At 40.2% G+C, this 12,269-nt stretch overlaps 1 pseudogene; it reads right to left on the reverse strand.

Moving 5' to 3' along the window:
* Positions 1-1,758: 1,758 nt before the first annotated feature.
* Positions 1,759-6,405, reverse strand: LOC127778491 (uncharacterized; annotated as a pseudogene).
* Positions 6,406-12,269: the final 5,864 nt, after the last annotated feature.

Genomic DNA, 12,269 nt, shown 5'->3' on the forward strand with positions numbered 1-12,269 from the left:
AGCTAAAATTTAAAATTTAAATTTTACAACTAAATTTTAAAGTTGATTTAGTATATATTTTCTACCGTAGATCTTCTGCAATGAAGTATAACGTTACTCTTCCCAACAATGACATTTTCCCCTCAAATGAAAAAAAGAATCAGAATATGTTCCCTCTCGTTTATCTTCCAGCATACATTTCAGAACGACATCATCAGGTATGGCATGCTGCATCTGGACTGATTCTAGCATTTCAAGAACAAAACTCCACCATGCAAATTCAGTCACTCCCCTCCTATAAAATACTCCTGTAAATTTAGATGCTTCCCTGAAACACAAAATACATTCTTTTTGTGAAGGAACTGGTCTAAACACTTCTTTTTTTTCGAGGGAACGGGCAGCCTGCCATTTCATTAATAGAAGGATAGATAGGTCTAAACACTTCTCCAATTATCAGAACAATTATATACAATGCTAATAAGATGCAACCGGTTTAACCCACATATCTGAGCAAATCTACACTCGATAGGCATTCAACCACCTTGTCAAAAAATAGGTAATCAGCCCCCCAAAGAATGTACACTCAAGAATGAAACTGTGACAAGATTAACACAGTTTCATTCTTGTCACAGAAAGATTAGCATGTATTGTATGGCTACACTCTTAAGTGCACTAAGCTGTTTCAGCATTAACATCAACTGCTACTTAACCATGTTTACGTGTAGTAGTATATCCTAACGACTTCAGTGTGACGCCAAAATCATCAACTAAGAAACATTCCTCCGGGCCACTGTACACAAACTTTCCCTTTTGTTTGACTGGCTTAGGTTGCTTGGAATTAGCAAAGTCATACAAGTGCTGCTTCACCTTCACTGTTCCTCACTAAATAGGTCATCTGGAAGACAGCGCTCCCTGCAAAGCAGTTGGCATGTCAGATGTTACAACCAGATTAATTAGTTGGGGGCGAAACACAATACAGTATATGAGTAAGATATGAAATACAATGGCTGTTGCTATTGTACATTCAAAAGCACAAAGCATCTGAAGTGCGTTGCCAACATATTTTGACCTCTCGCGAGAACAATAAGATGGGAGTGTTCATTTGCATTGACTAAAAAAGTTTCTATGCTGCATAAAGAATGAAAAATGCCACTTCTAAGTTACAGATGTACAACTGTGCAGCAGCATCAGAAGTGCTCCAATTTTCCAACATATCTTGATCTTTCTCATGAATAAATTATGAAAAGTATTAATTCTTAATTTCATTCATTTGTTTCCGTGTTGCTTAAAGAATAATGTTCTCAGAAGCAATAATGCATCGTACAGGTTGAAATAAGACTGTTTAATCTGCAAAAATAGAAACAGGAGTACTCATTACTCACATAGCTGGGAATTCTGAAGATTCATCCACATTAGACTCTTTTGTCGCATGATCATCTAAAACATCACAGAATCAAGTAAGACTTACTAATATAAAAACTATAACAGTTTAATGAAAAACAAGGATGAATATGGAGTAGGGAAATTCCACATGAATACCTTCTGGAGATTCTGTTTTCTTCTCAGAGAGGTTATGTGTTAGAGGTGAATCAAAATCTCCAAATCGATGTGTCAGTGTCTCCTGGGAAAGTTCAATGAAATTCGGCATTTTTTGTCCTATCAGAAATGACAAAAGAAATGGCTTAATAAGTCAAAATATAGAATCACAACCATAAGTCTAGAACTAAATCAGAAGTGGCACAGCACAAAGCCAAGGAAGGGCATTTACAGATTTACTCACCAGAGTGACCCTCAATGGCATTGGCACATGATGTCCTGTGTGCAACATTGTCAAAACGGTCGTTTCTCTGAGGAAGCTGCCTGTATCGGTAAACATGTTATTATGTTTGAACATGTAAATACAGAGAGAATAAACAATTGCACAATGTATAAGCTTAAAATATTAGTTCAACAAAAGCAAACTAATTTCCAACCATTAAATCAGTAAATAACTGTCTCGTGGAACTTAAATGTGCAGCAAAAACAAACTATTTCCATGTATTAAACGGCTACCTTGCAGGGACTTGTTTAAGATGTACGTATAAATTATAATTACTGAAAAATTCAATCTGCAACTTAAGTACAGACAGAAAAGCTAGTTATTATTTTTTCACAAAGACGGTACATGTGGAACAGAATGGACAAATTGACCATACACTTAAAATAATTAACCAAATGAGTAATATGTCAGTATGATTTATGAAGCACGCATGAGTGCATGATAACAAAAAAGCGTGAAACTGATGTCCCATAGACCGATAATTATTTCTAAAATCAAATTAGTCCCCACTAACCACTGCCATGAAAAAGAAGTCCCTGGTCAAGATCATATTTCAACTAACAACCACATTTCAAGAACTCTCAAATTGACTTCCAGAATTAATCTTCAGCTAATAACTAGTTTTAAAATCCTCAAGAAAGCACTTATGGAAGATTTCGTGCAAGTCCTTAGATGAGAGAGATTTGATCTTTTGCAAGCTATATATATGAAGATCAGAAAAGGGAGAGGACACTGTGGCAAGACTGCCATTTGGACCTCAGAACAAACAAGAACACATCAAACTCTAATCCTGCAATTAGCAGAATACCGTGACATAACCCCTCTGAAAAAGAGGTGCACCCAGCTGCTTGCCAGGACAGAGAAGGATTGATTTGGGAATGGTTAAAATGTACTTACTATAGATTTGAGTCTAACCCCTTTATCCAAACAGGTTCTTAACAGTATAGTTTGTAAATCACGAATCAGATATTGTTTGAACAAAAACAACAGCAGGTTTAAAATGCAGGTTAATTAAAGACAATGTGAGAAGCAATCAACAAAAGAAACAGTGAAGTTAGATAAAGTACCTTTGCTCTTGTTTGGTCCTATCCAGGTAAGGCTTTGACTCTAACTTCTACTCCACTGATGGAATGCGATGTGCTCTTTGATAAGAGAAGCCCCACTGTGTCATCATTTTCAAATGTCACAAAACCGAAAGTGTGCTTCTCATTGTCTGGCTTAAAGGGGATGTAGACATTGATCACAGGTCCGAACTTCCTAGAAGAAATACCATCATAATATTATTGAATTGAACATAGTGGTATAATTTGAAACTTCAAATCATGCACCTAGTCTTGTCCTCAAAACAAAGTAAACATAGTACTAAGTTTAGAAGAAAATACTTGAAGTAGTCCCGAATATTTTTCCAAGTCAATATGTTCTTAGTGATGGTAATATAAATTGTAAACTCGGTACTTTGACCGAAGAAATCCCTCTGTGAGCCATGAGGATGGGATTGCCTCTGATTGTGACCAAAGAAATCCCTCTGTGAGCCACGAGGATGAGATGGCCTCTGATTGTGCAACTCAGGGACACCAGACCCGAGAACTTGTGCATTTAGGTAATCCCTTGGCATGCCATCGAAGGCATTGGCACATGATGTCCTGTGTGCAACATTGTCAAAATGGTCGTTTTCTTGAGGAAGCTTCCTGTATCGGTAAGCATGTTAGGTTTGAATGTGTAAATAAGAGAGCAAAAACGATTGAACAAGCTAAAAATATTAGTTCAACAAAAGCAAACTAATTTCCAACCATTAAATCAGTAAATAAATGTCTCGTGGAACTTAAATGTACAGTGAAAACAAACTATTTCCATGTGCCCAAAAATTAAACGGATACCTTGCAGGTACTTGTTTAAGATGTATGTAATTATATAATTACTGAAAAATTCAATCTGCAACTTAAGTACAGCCAGAAAAGCTAGTTATTATTTTTTTCACAAAGACGGTACATGTGGAACAGAATGGACGATTTGACTACACATTTAAAATAAGTAACCAAATGAATAAACTGTCAATATGATTTATGAAGCACACCTGCACACGCATGAGTGCATGATAACATAAAAGCATGAACTCTGTCCTATAGACTGAATGAATATTAAAATCAAATTAGTCCCCACCAACCACTGCCATGCAAAAGGAGGCCCCGATAATAGATCATACTTTTATTAACAACCATATTTCAGGAACTCTCAAATTGACCTCCAGAAAGAATCTTCAACTAATAACTAATTTTAGAATCCTAAAGAATGCACTTATGGAAGATTTTGTGCAAGTCCTTGGATGAGAGGGATTGATCTTTTGCCGGCCAAATAAATGAAGATCAGAAAAGGGAGAGTACATTATGGCAAGACTGCCATTTGGACCTCAGAACAAACAGAACACATCAAACTCAAAGCCTGCAATTAGCAGCAGGATACTGTGACGTAAGTTACATAACCCCACTGAAAAAGAGGCACACCAAGCTGCTTGCCAGGACATAGGGATCGATTTGGGAATTGTTAACATCTACTCCTCCTAACAGGCGCTCAACAGTATAGTTTGTAAACCATAACTCAGATATCGTTTGGACGAAAACGACAGTAGGTTTACATTGTAGGTTAATTAAAAAAACTGCGAGAAGCAATCAACAAAAGAAACAGCAAAGTTAGATAACAGACCTTTGCTCTTGTTTGGTCCATTCCAGGTAACGCTTGACTCTAACTTTTACTCCAAAGATGAAATGAGGTGTGCTCTTTGATAAGAGAAGGCTCACCGTATCAGCATTTTCAAATGTCACAAAACCGAAAGTGTACTTCTCATTCCCTGGCTTACAGCTAAGGTAGACATTGATCACAGGCCCGAACTTCCTGGAAGAAATACCATCGTAAAATTATTGAATTGAATGTAGTGGTATAATTTGAAACTTTAAATCATATTACACCTAGTATTGTCCTCCAAACTAGTAAACATAATACAAAGGTTAGAAGAAAATACTTGAAGTAGTCCCAAATATTTTCCTTAGTTAATCTGCCGCCATCAAAGTTGATGGTAATATAAATCGTAAAATCGGGACCTTCACCAAAGAAATCCCTCTGTCGGCCACGAGGATGAGATTGCCTCTGATTGTGCATCTCATGGACACCAGCCCGAGAACATTAACTTGTGCATTTAGATAATCCCTTGGCAAGCCATCACCTGGAATGTTCAAAGACTGCAAATGTGCAGAAAATGGGATGTCAAAACCTCCACTTTGACCAACGGGGAGGCATGGAAACTTAACTCCATGATAACAACCACCTACCTGAAACTGAGGCTCCAAATAGAGCGATGGGGATTCATAATCATACCGCGTTGAAGGTGACTGCAGTAAGGGTAACTGCTGGAGGTGTTGTATTTGGGGGAACCTCATGTAGTATGACTTCGCCTCATTAATCAGGGCTTGTATTGCCTCATTCCGGGCTGAAAATGCATACCAACTGATCCAACTTGGCTTTGCTATGTTGGCGTACTGAACAATAGCATTTGCACATGATGGCTCCAATTTCTCGGTTTTGTGCCGCAAAACCAGTTGACATTGGAGCATATGCCCCCCGTTCCTGCAACACAAGGGACAAAATATAAAAACCCACTGCAAGCCAATATTTCTGATTGGAAAAATCAGCAGTTATTTCTAAAAGATTACAAGGATAACAATTAAACCAAAATTTGGCAGTAGAGAAAATTAGTGCAAGCAAAACCGGAAACCTTGCATCTATCTCTGTTTGCACCCACAAAAGAGGAAACATTTGCACCAACTCGTGTTTTTCCACATTGACCCAAAATTATGTTTTCCTGGTTCCAAATCTGAAGAACAAAGTGCAAAGTTATCTGTTGGATGCAAAACAGAAACTCTATACCCACCAACCCAGCCAAAATATCCATAGTAAGAGAACGAACCCAATGAGCAAGAACTGTTCTTTCCAATAACCCTTCTCAGAATCCAACCAAAACTAGCCGAACCCTACTCCTCCTGTAATGCCATAGACCTGCCTCCACAAGAACACACCAAAAGAAGAAAAGAGAAGTTGTATATCTACAAACAAGAACTATTCCAGCCAAGAACATAATCTCGGAATTAAACCAATACCACTCAGATTGTACTAGATACTCCACGAACCCCTAGAAGAGCTCACCCCGCAAAGAATCACAAGAGTACAAAGCATCGTTCTGGCCAAGAATCAGTATCCAGAGTGCAACTAAAACCGCCAAGATTGTACCTGATAATCCACGAACCCCTAGAACAGCTGAACCCGCAAAGAATCACAAGAGTAAAAGGCACCGTCCCGGCCAAGAATCAGTATCCAGAGTTCAACTAGAACCACCAAGATTGTACCAGATAATCCACGAACCGCTACATGAATTCACCCGCGTAAAGAAAAGACAAGAAGCGAAGGATCGTTCTAGCCAAGAACCCACCCGTCCCCGGAATTCAACCAAAACCGCTCTTGATTGTACCAGATGCTCCACAAACCACCTCAAGAACGCACAAGGATAAAGCAAACGACAGAAAAGAGCAAATGCAACGCCGCGCTAGCTCCCCAATTTACTAGTACATACATTGTCGTCCAGGAAGCGCACCACCCTGCGACACCGAGCGGCGAAGGGGGGGCAGGGGGGAGAAGGGAGACGAAGACGACGAAGCGGCCGCTGACGCTAATGCCGCGACGCCTCTCGCACCGGCTTGCTTGCTTGGTACCGAAATGGATTCCGCCGCGGATGGCAATTGGATCAAAAAGGCTGTGGATTTCGCTACTTGGTGTCCCTCTCCTAATTCTTGGGAGGAGGAGGATTTATATAGCGCCATGCGCGCGCGGGGGAGAAGGCGGTTCGCTAAACCGAGCTCAGCAACGGCGAGTCGATTCCCGTTTGGATGTCGGGAATCGAAATGCCACCCGGGAATGCCATACATTGGGAAAGTACTGGATTTTGAACCCAGTTGGGGAGGGATTAGCAGAGGAGAAAATTGGATAAATCCCAGCGACTGAAACCAGTCGGAGGTGGGATTAGAGGGGGAATTTGTATAAACCCCGGCGATTGAAACCCAATGGAGGTGGGATTGGAGGGGGAAGAGTGTATTTATAAGCAGCGATTGAAACCCGGTGGAGGTGTGGTTTTAGGAGGGGGGAAATGGGATCGGAGAGAATGAGGATGAGAATACCCGTTGCGCCGGCGGCCGGAGCCAGGTGCCAAGCGGCGGTGGTCCCCGGCCGTCCGCCGGAGACCCGCCGCCGCTCATTGAGACCTAGCCGATCGCCGCCGCCCGCGCGCTTCGCCGACCTCGAACAAGAAAGAGATTTGGGAGCATGGTCGTTCGTTTGGAGAAGAAAGAGGTCGTGTTCAATATTGGGCTGAAAATATTGTTCCCCTCGGTTTGCACGGATTTGGGCCTCTAGTTCGGCCCATCAGATTGATTTGCTCTATCTTCACATTTAAAATTACACAAAAACAAAATCATCTGAAATAGTTCTCCGAAGACTTTTGGGAAACGTGTCAAAAAAGAAAAAAATTTGCGAAAACATCAACTTTTGCTGGCTTATTTGGCAAAGAAAAATGCAGTACCTGGATTTTCCCTATATACGGATTAGGCATAAATCCATTGGCTTCGATGGGCCTGAGTATGCCTACAGGCCGAGCCGGGTCCAATCGAACGCTCTGCTTGTTGGGCTTTGGAAGCTTTTTGCCCACTCGTGTCCTGACTTGGGCCTCTGCTCGGGCCACCGTGTCATGGATCGCTAGCCTACCATTGGTAGATCAAGTCAACCGCTGTAAATAGGTCCAGATCGACAATAGTTATAGCGTTTCGGGGGAAATTTGCGACGGTAAGGTTTTAGTATTAAGTCATGTACTCCCTCCGTTTCAAAATGTTTGACACCGTTAACTTTTTAATTCGTGTTTGACAATTCGTCTTATTCAAAAATTTTAAGTAATTATTTATTCTTTTCATATCATTTGATTTATTGTTAAATATACTTTCATGTACACATATAGTTTTACATATTTCACAATTTTTTTAATAAGACGAATGGTCAAATATGTGCTAAAAAGTTAACGGTGTCAGATATTTTGAAACGGAGGGAGTATGACATAGGACCTAGAACCTAAAGGAGATATGGAGGCTTCCGAAGATAATGAATACTAGTATTTAGTATTTGTCGCTCTCATGTAACTGTACTAGAAAACACGTGTTTGAGATTTTTTTTTTCCTTGGATCAGCCCAGTCAAAGCTTCTCGAGGCATTTTGTTCTGGTTAATATATATCCCACAGTACATTACTAGCGGAATTTTCCCATCTATTTTTACACCGAGATATTCTTTTTTTTTGAATTTGATACATGCAATTTTGCACTGGACACAATTATCCTAGATTATGTTTCTATACATATATACACTTGTATTGGCGCTGTTCTACTTTATTTCACTCTTGTGCAGTCAACACACAGTGTGTTGTGTCTGCCAGGGGCGGATCCAACGTGGGTGCAGGGGGGCCTCGAGTCCCCCCTACACCTACAAGACCTATGGATACCCTCGGAGCACCTCCTTTAATTTTTTCACCATGAATGATAAACCAAAGGTCTCTAGATGACTGGAGGTTGAAGAAACTGTGTAATTGAGCCCCTCAATTTTTTGTTCCTAGATCCGCCCCTGGTGTCTGCAGCTATAGCAGCTAGGGTTGTGTTTAGCTGTAGCGGCTGTAATGGTTAGCCGAACATGCTCATTTATATAACTATATCAATTGATCTAAACCATCATAATCTGAACCCACCATATATAATTTAATGGTCCAAACCTTTTTTCTTTTTTATAATTAATGTGAGAATTTATAGTACTTGTTCAGAGCGAACATGGTTAGTTTTTCAAGCTACCTTCATAATATATTAGATTAACGAGTTATAATAGACTAGCCTATATGCTATGAGGACTTTTACGGTACAATATACTGCTAGTATATACTGCAAGTATATATGATCTAACAGTGTAGATTAATTTGATTTTTTATTAATTAGATTGCAGTATAAAGTTTGAAAGGGTAATTTTGTCTTTTCTTCGTTATTCTTTCATCAAATCGTGTTGTCGTCACGTGCTTCGTCATCAAATAGCGCTCACGATGCTCCTCTCTTAGCGCATGATAAGATCCAGGACCGGGTACTCTAATTAGATTTAATCTGAAACAAAAATTACTAGAGTGTTGTTTTATTTTCTATCAAATTCTTAACATGCCCTTCTATATACTACCAGTATATACTGGTAGTATATAGTACCGTAAAAGTTCTTATATACCATATGTGCAACAGCCCAATATTAAGCATTATATGAACTTCTTATGTAAAATATTATTTACCACGAAACCATTCAGAGGTCCTTTGGAATATACTGATATATAGAGGATTAATTATTTTTTCCAGAAAAACTAATCTTGTTCCATAAAAATGCTGCGAATTCATGGTTTTTTTCTTAAAGAAAAACATGACTTTAGGTTGAGGGCCGGGAAGAGATCAGTACATATAGTATAATTCTATCCAGCTGTAAGAGCATCTCCATTTGTTCTTAGATCTAACTTTTCCAGCACATAATCAGTAAGATTTTTCTGTCTACACTGATAAAAGGTGAGATGTCCTGATCATCTTTACTCCTCTCTCCTACTCATTTCTTCTCTCTAGTGGCATGGTCTATTGATTTTCTTATCTGTCCCTGGAATGTCATCCACATTCTGGCCAGTGCCTTTTGGCTAATCTTTTGGCTCACAACACACCATGCATGCGTCGAATGGTGGGCCCACCGAGCGCGGAAATGCTGCTAGTGTGGTTTATGACTAAGATGATGACCCTGGTAATAGGACACCGGTGCACTTATGTTCAGAGAACGACATGGCTATTCCGCATCTTTGTGACCACAACCTGACGAGACACTGCAGCCTTGTATCTTGTTCCGTCATCATAGCAAAAAGCCGGACGGATGCATAAAAGAGTGTTGATTTATTGCATATATATCTGATCTATTCACTGGAGTGGGGAGTGTAAACATCAATGGCTGTGGATAATATTTATGTTTGGCCGATCTCATAGTGGTACCATCCTAACAGCTGGTTCTAACTAGAAGAAAACTTGGAGGCCCATGGGAATTTCAGGTTTGTTGGTTTTTATCGAATGTTTTGTGTTTACACCCAAATTTAGCACCTAAAATTAAGATAGGAAAGATCGCCAAGATTTGGAAGTATACCGTTTTTTTCCGAGTGGGCCGGTCTGACCGCCGTGTGTCGGGCGGTCAGACCTCCGGTTGAAGGGCGGTCAGACCGGCGGTGTGTGGCTGGTCTGACCGGCAGGGTCCGAATCCGATTGTGTTTCGTCGGGTTTCAGGATTTCCTTGCTTGGGAAGGTATGTTTCGAGTTTCCTTTGGTTTCTATCCCGAGTTGGACGTGGAGGAGGGCCTGTAGAGGACAAGACCAACCCCTATATAAGGGACATGGCCGGTTCTATTGTAAAAAACCAATCTACAATCAATCAATCGAATCGTTTTTCATATTGCTTTTAGTTTCTCTTAGTTTGTCCATGTTTGTCGATTTGCGCCATAAACCGTCCGCCGCTGCTGCGAGAGTGCGACATCTCTTTGTAGGTTTGTCCTGAAAACCTTCCGTTTTGCCCACGAGACGGGTAGTTATCTAAAATCGGCTCCGCTAGCCGGTTTATTCGTCAAAACCCATCTAAGTTTAGCTCTTTACTAGATTGAGGTGGTTGGCGACTCTAGAATCACTACAAGGCATAAGGTGCTACGATCGTGCTTGTCAACTTGTCACAAAAAGTTGCCAACACGTTTTGAACAAAATGTTTAAGTGGATTTTGAATTTGGACATAATAATTGACATTTTTGGTGAAATTTAAGGGAAAAGGGACTAGTGCAGATTGAGAAGCCATCACATTGGTAGGTTGGTTAAGACTTAAGAGTATCGTTCTTAGGGTGAATGGAGGAGTCAGCGATAAGGATAAAGATGCTGCTGTAATGTCATCAGTGCCACCTAGAGGGTGGGGCTGAAAGCCGAAGGGATGCATACAGGGTTCGACATTGATGAAAAACCACGAAATTTGAGGTTTGGGCACGGGAAAGAATATATTTTGAGGCAACTTTTGAATGTTTTTGAGAAATTCAAATTTGAAACAGTAAATTCAAGCAAAATGTAATCAAAATTTATGGAAATTCGTTGAGAAAATGTTATACTACCAGGAGTTAGGTCCAGCAGTCCATCGAAAATTTAAACCCTAGATGCACTACCTAATTAGCTGTTGGTTGAGCTCTTAGCCATCCCATACTACAACTTAAGTGTCGCACTGATTAATAGGATTCTTTGTGACTTATCAAGTTATCATTTAAACTCATAATTTTGATCTCATGCGTCGGATTGCAAACCTGATCAGCAAAACTCAATCCATTTATATATACCTTTAATCTCAGTGATGATTCAGTTTTATTTATCATGATTGAATTAAATGTACATCATAACTAAAAACTAATTGACAGTGGACCAACAGTACACGTGGTTGGAAGAAGCCCTGGACAAATTAACTCGCGAGTAGGTTGGAGCATGATGGTAACTGTCAACTTCGCAATTTGGTCAATAAATAATTTGATCCTGAGATAATTTATGCGCAATTCGAAGAAAAACATGGCCCTCTTCCTTTTATAAAGTGTATCCAGGTTCGCTCACGAAATCGTCATGCGTCTATCTGTTTACGTAGCGTAGAAGCGCATAAACATTTGGATATAATATGACAGTGGATTTGCCCACTCCTGCACAGGAGTAGTCGTCTCAAACTCAAGGAAATAACATAACATGGCCATATGCCCATAGCTCAGTCAGGCAGCAGACAAAAAACGGGGGCAGGAAACCGTGTGGCAGAGAGAAAAGTTGCCGAGTTGTTGAGCTGATACTGGTCAACCTTTCTTTGGTCAATGTTGTGGTCAACATGAATGTACAAATGAACAGCTTCGGTAGATTAGTATAGAACACGTCGTGGAGCAGTTGCTAGTTGCTACTGCAAGTCTTTGGTTAAATAAATGCAGACCTCGCCATCAAAACATAAGTTACTATATATACAGTCGCTTATATTAGCTTCAGAGCAAAGTCGCAGCAATACCACTTACCCTCCTTGCTTTTCCTCGAGTCTGACTGACTTTAACCTAATAAAAATTGAAGCTAAGATCGATCTCGATTCTCCGTGTCAACATGCGTGTTGCGTTATTCCTCCCGGCTGCATGCCCTGCATTGTATATAATTCACTAGGCTCCGTGTCCACGAGGACCACGACCTTTCCGGCCTGATGCAATATCATATCAAAAGCCTCTTCTTAAACAGCAGAATATATCGAAGTGGCCGTGACGAAAAGCGAGTGCCATACGAGTCACGCAGCAATCAGCAT

The sequence above is a fragment of the Oryza glaberrima genome, chromosome 7 (assembly GCF_000147395.1).
Source record: "Oryza glaberrima chromosome 7, OglaRS2, whole genome shotgun sequence".
NCBI classification, from domain to species: domain Eukaryota; kingdom Viridiplantae; phylum Streptophyta; class Magnoliopsida; order Poales; family Poaceae; genus Oryza; species Oryza glaberrima.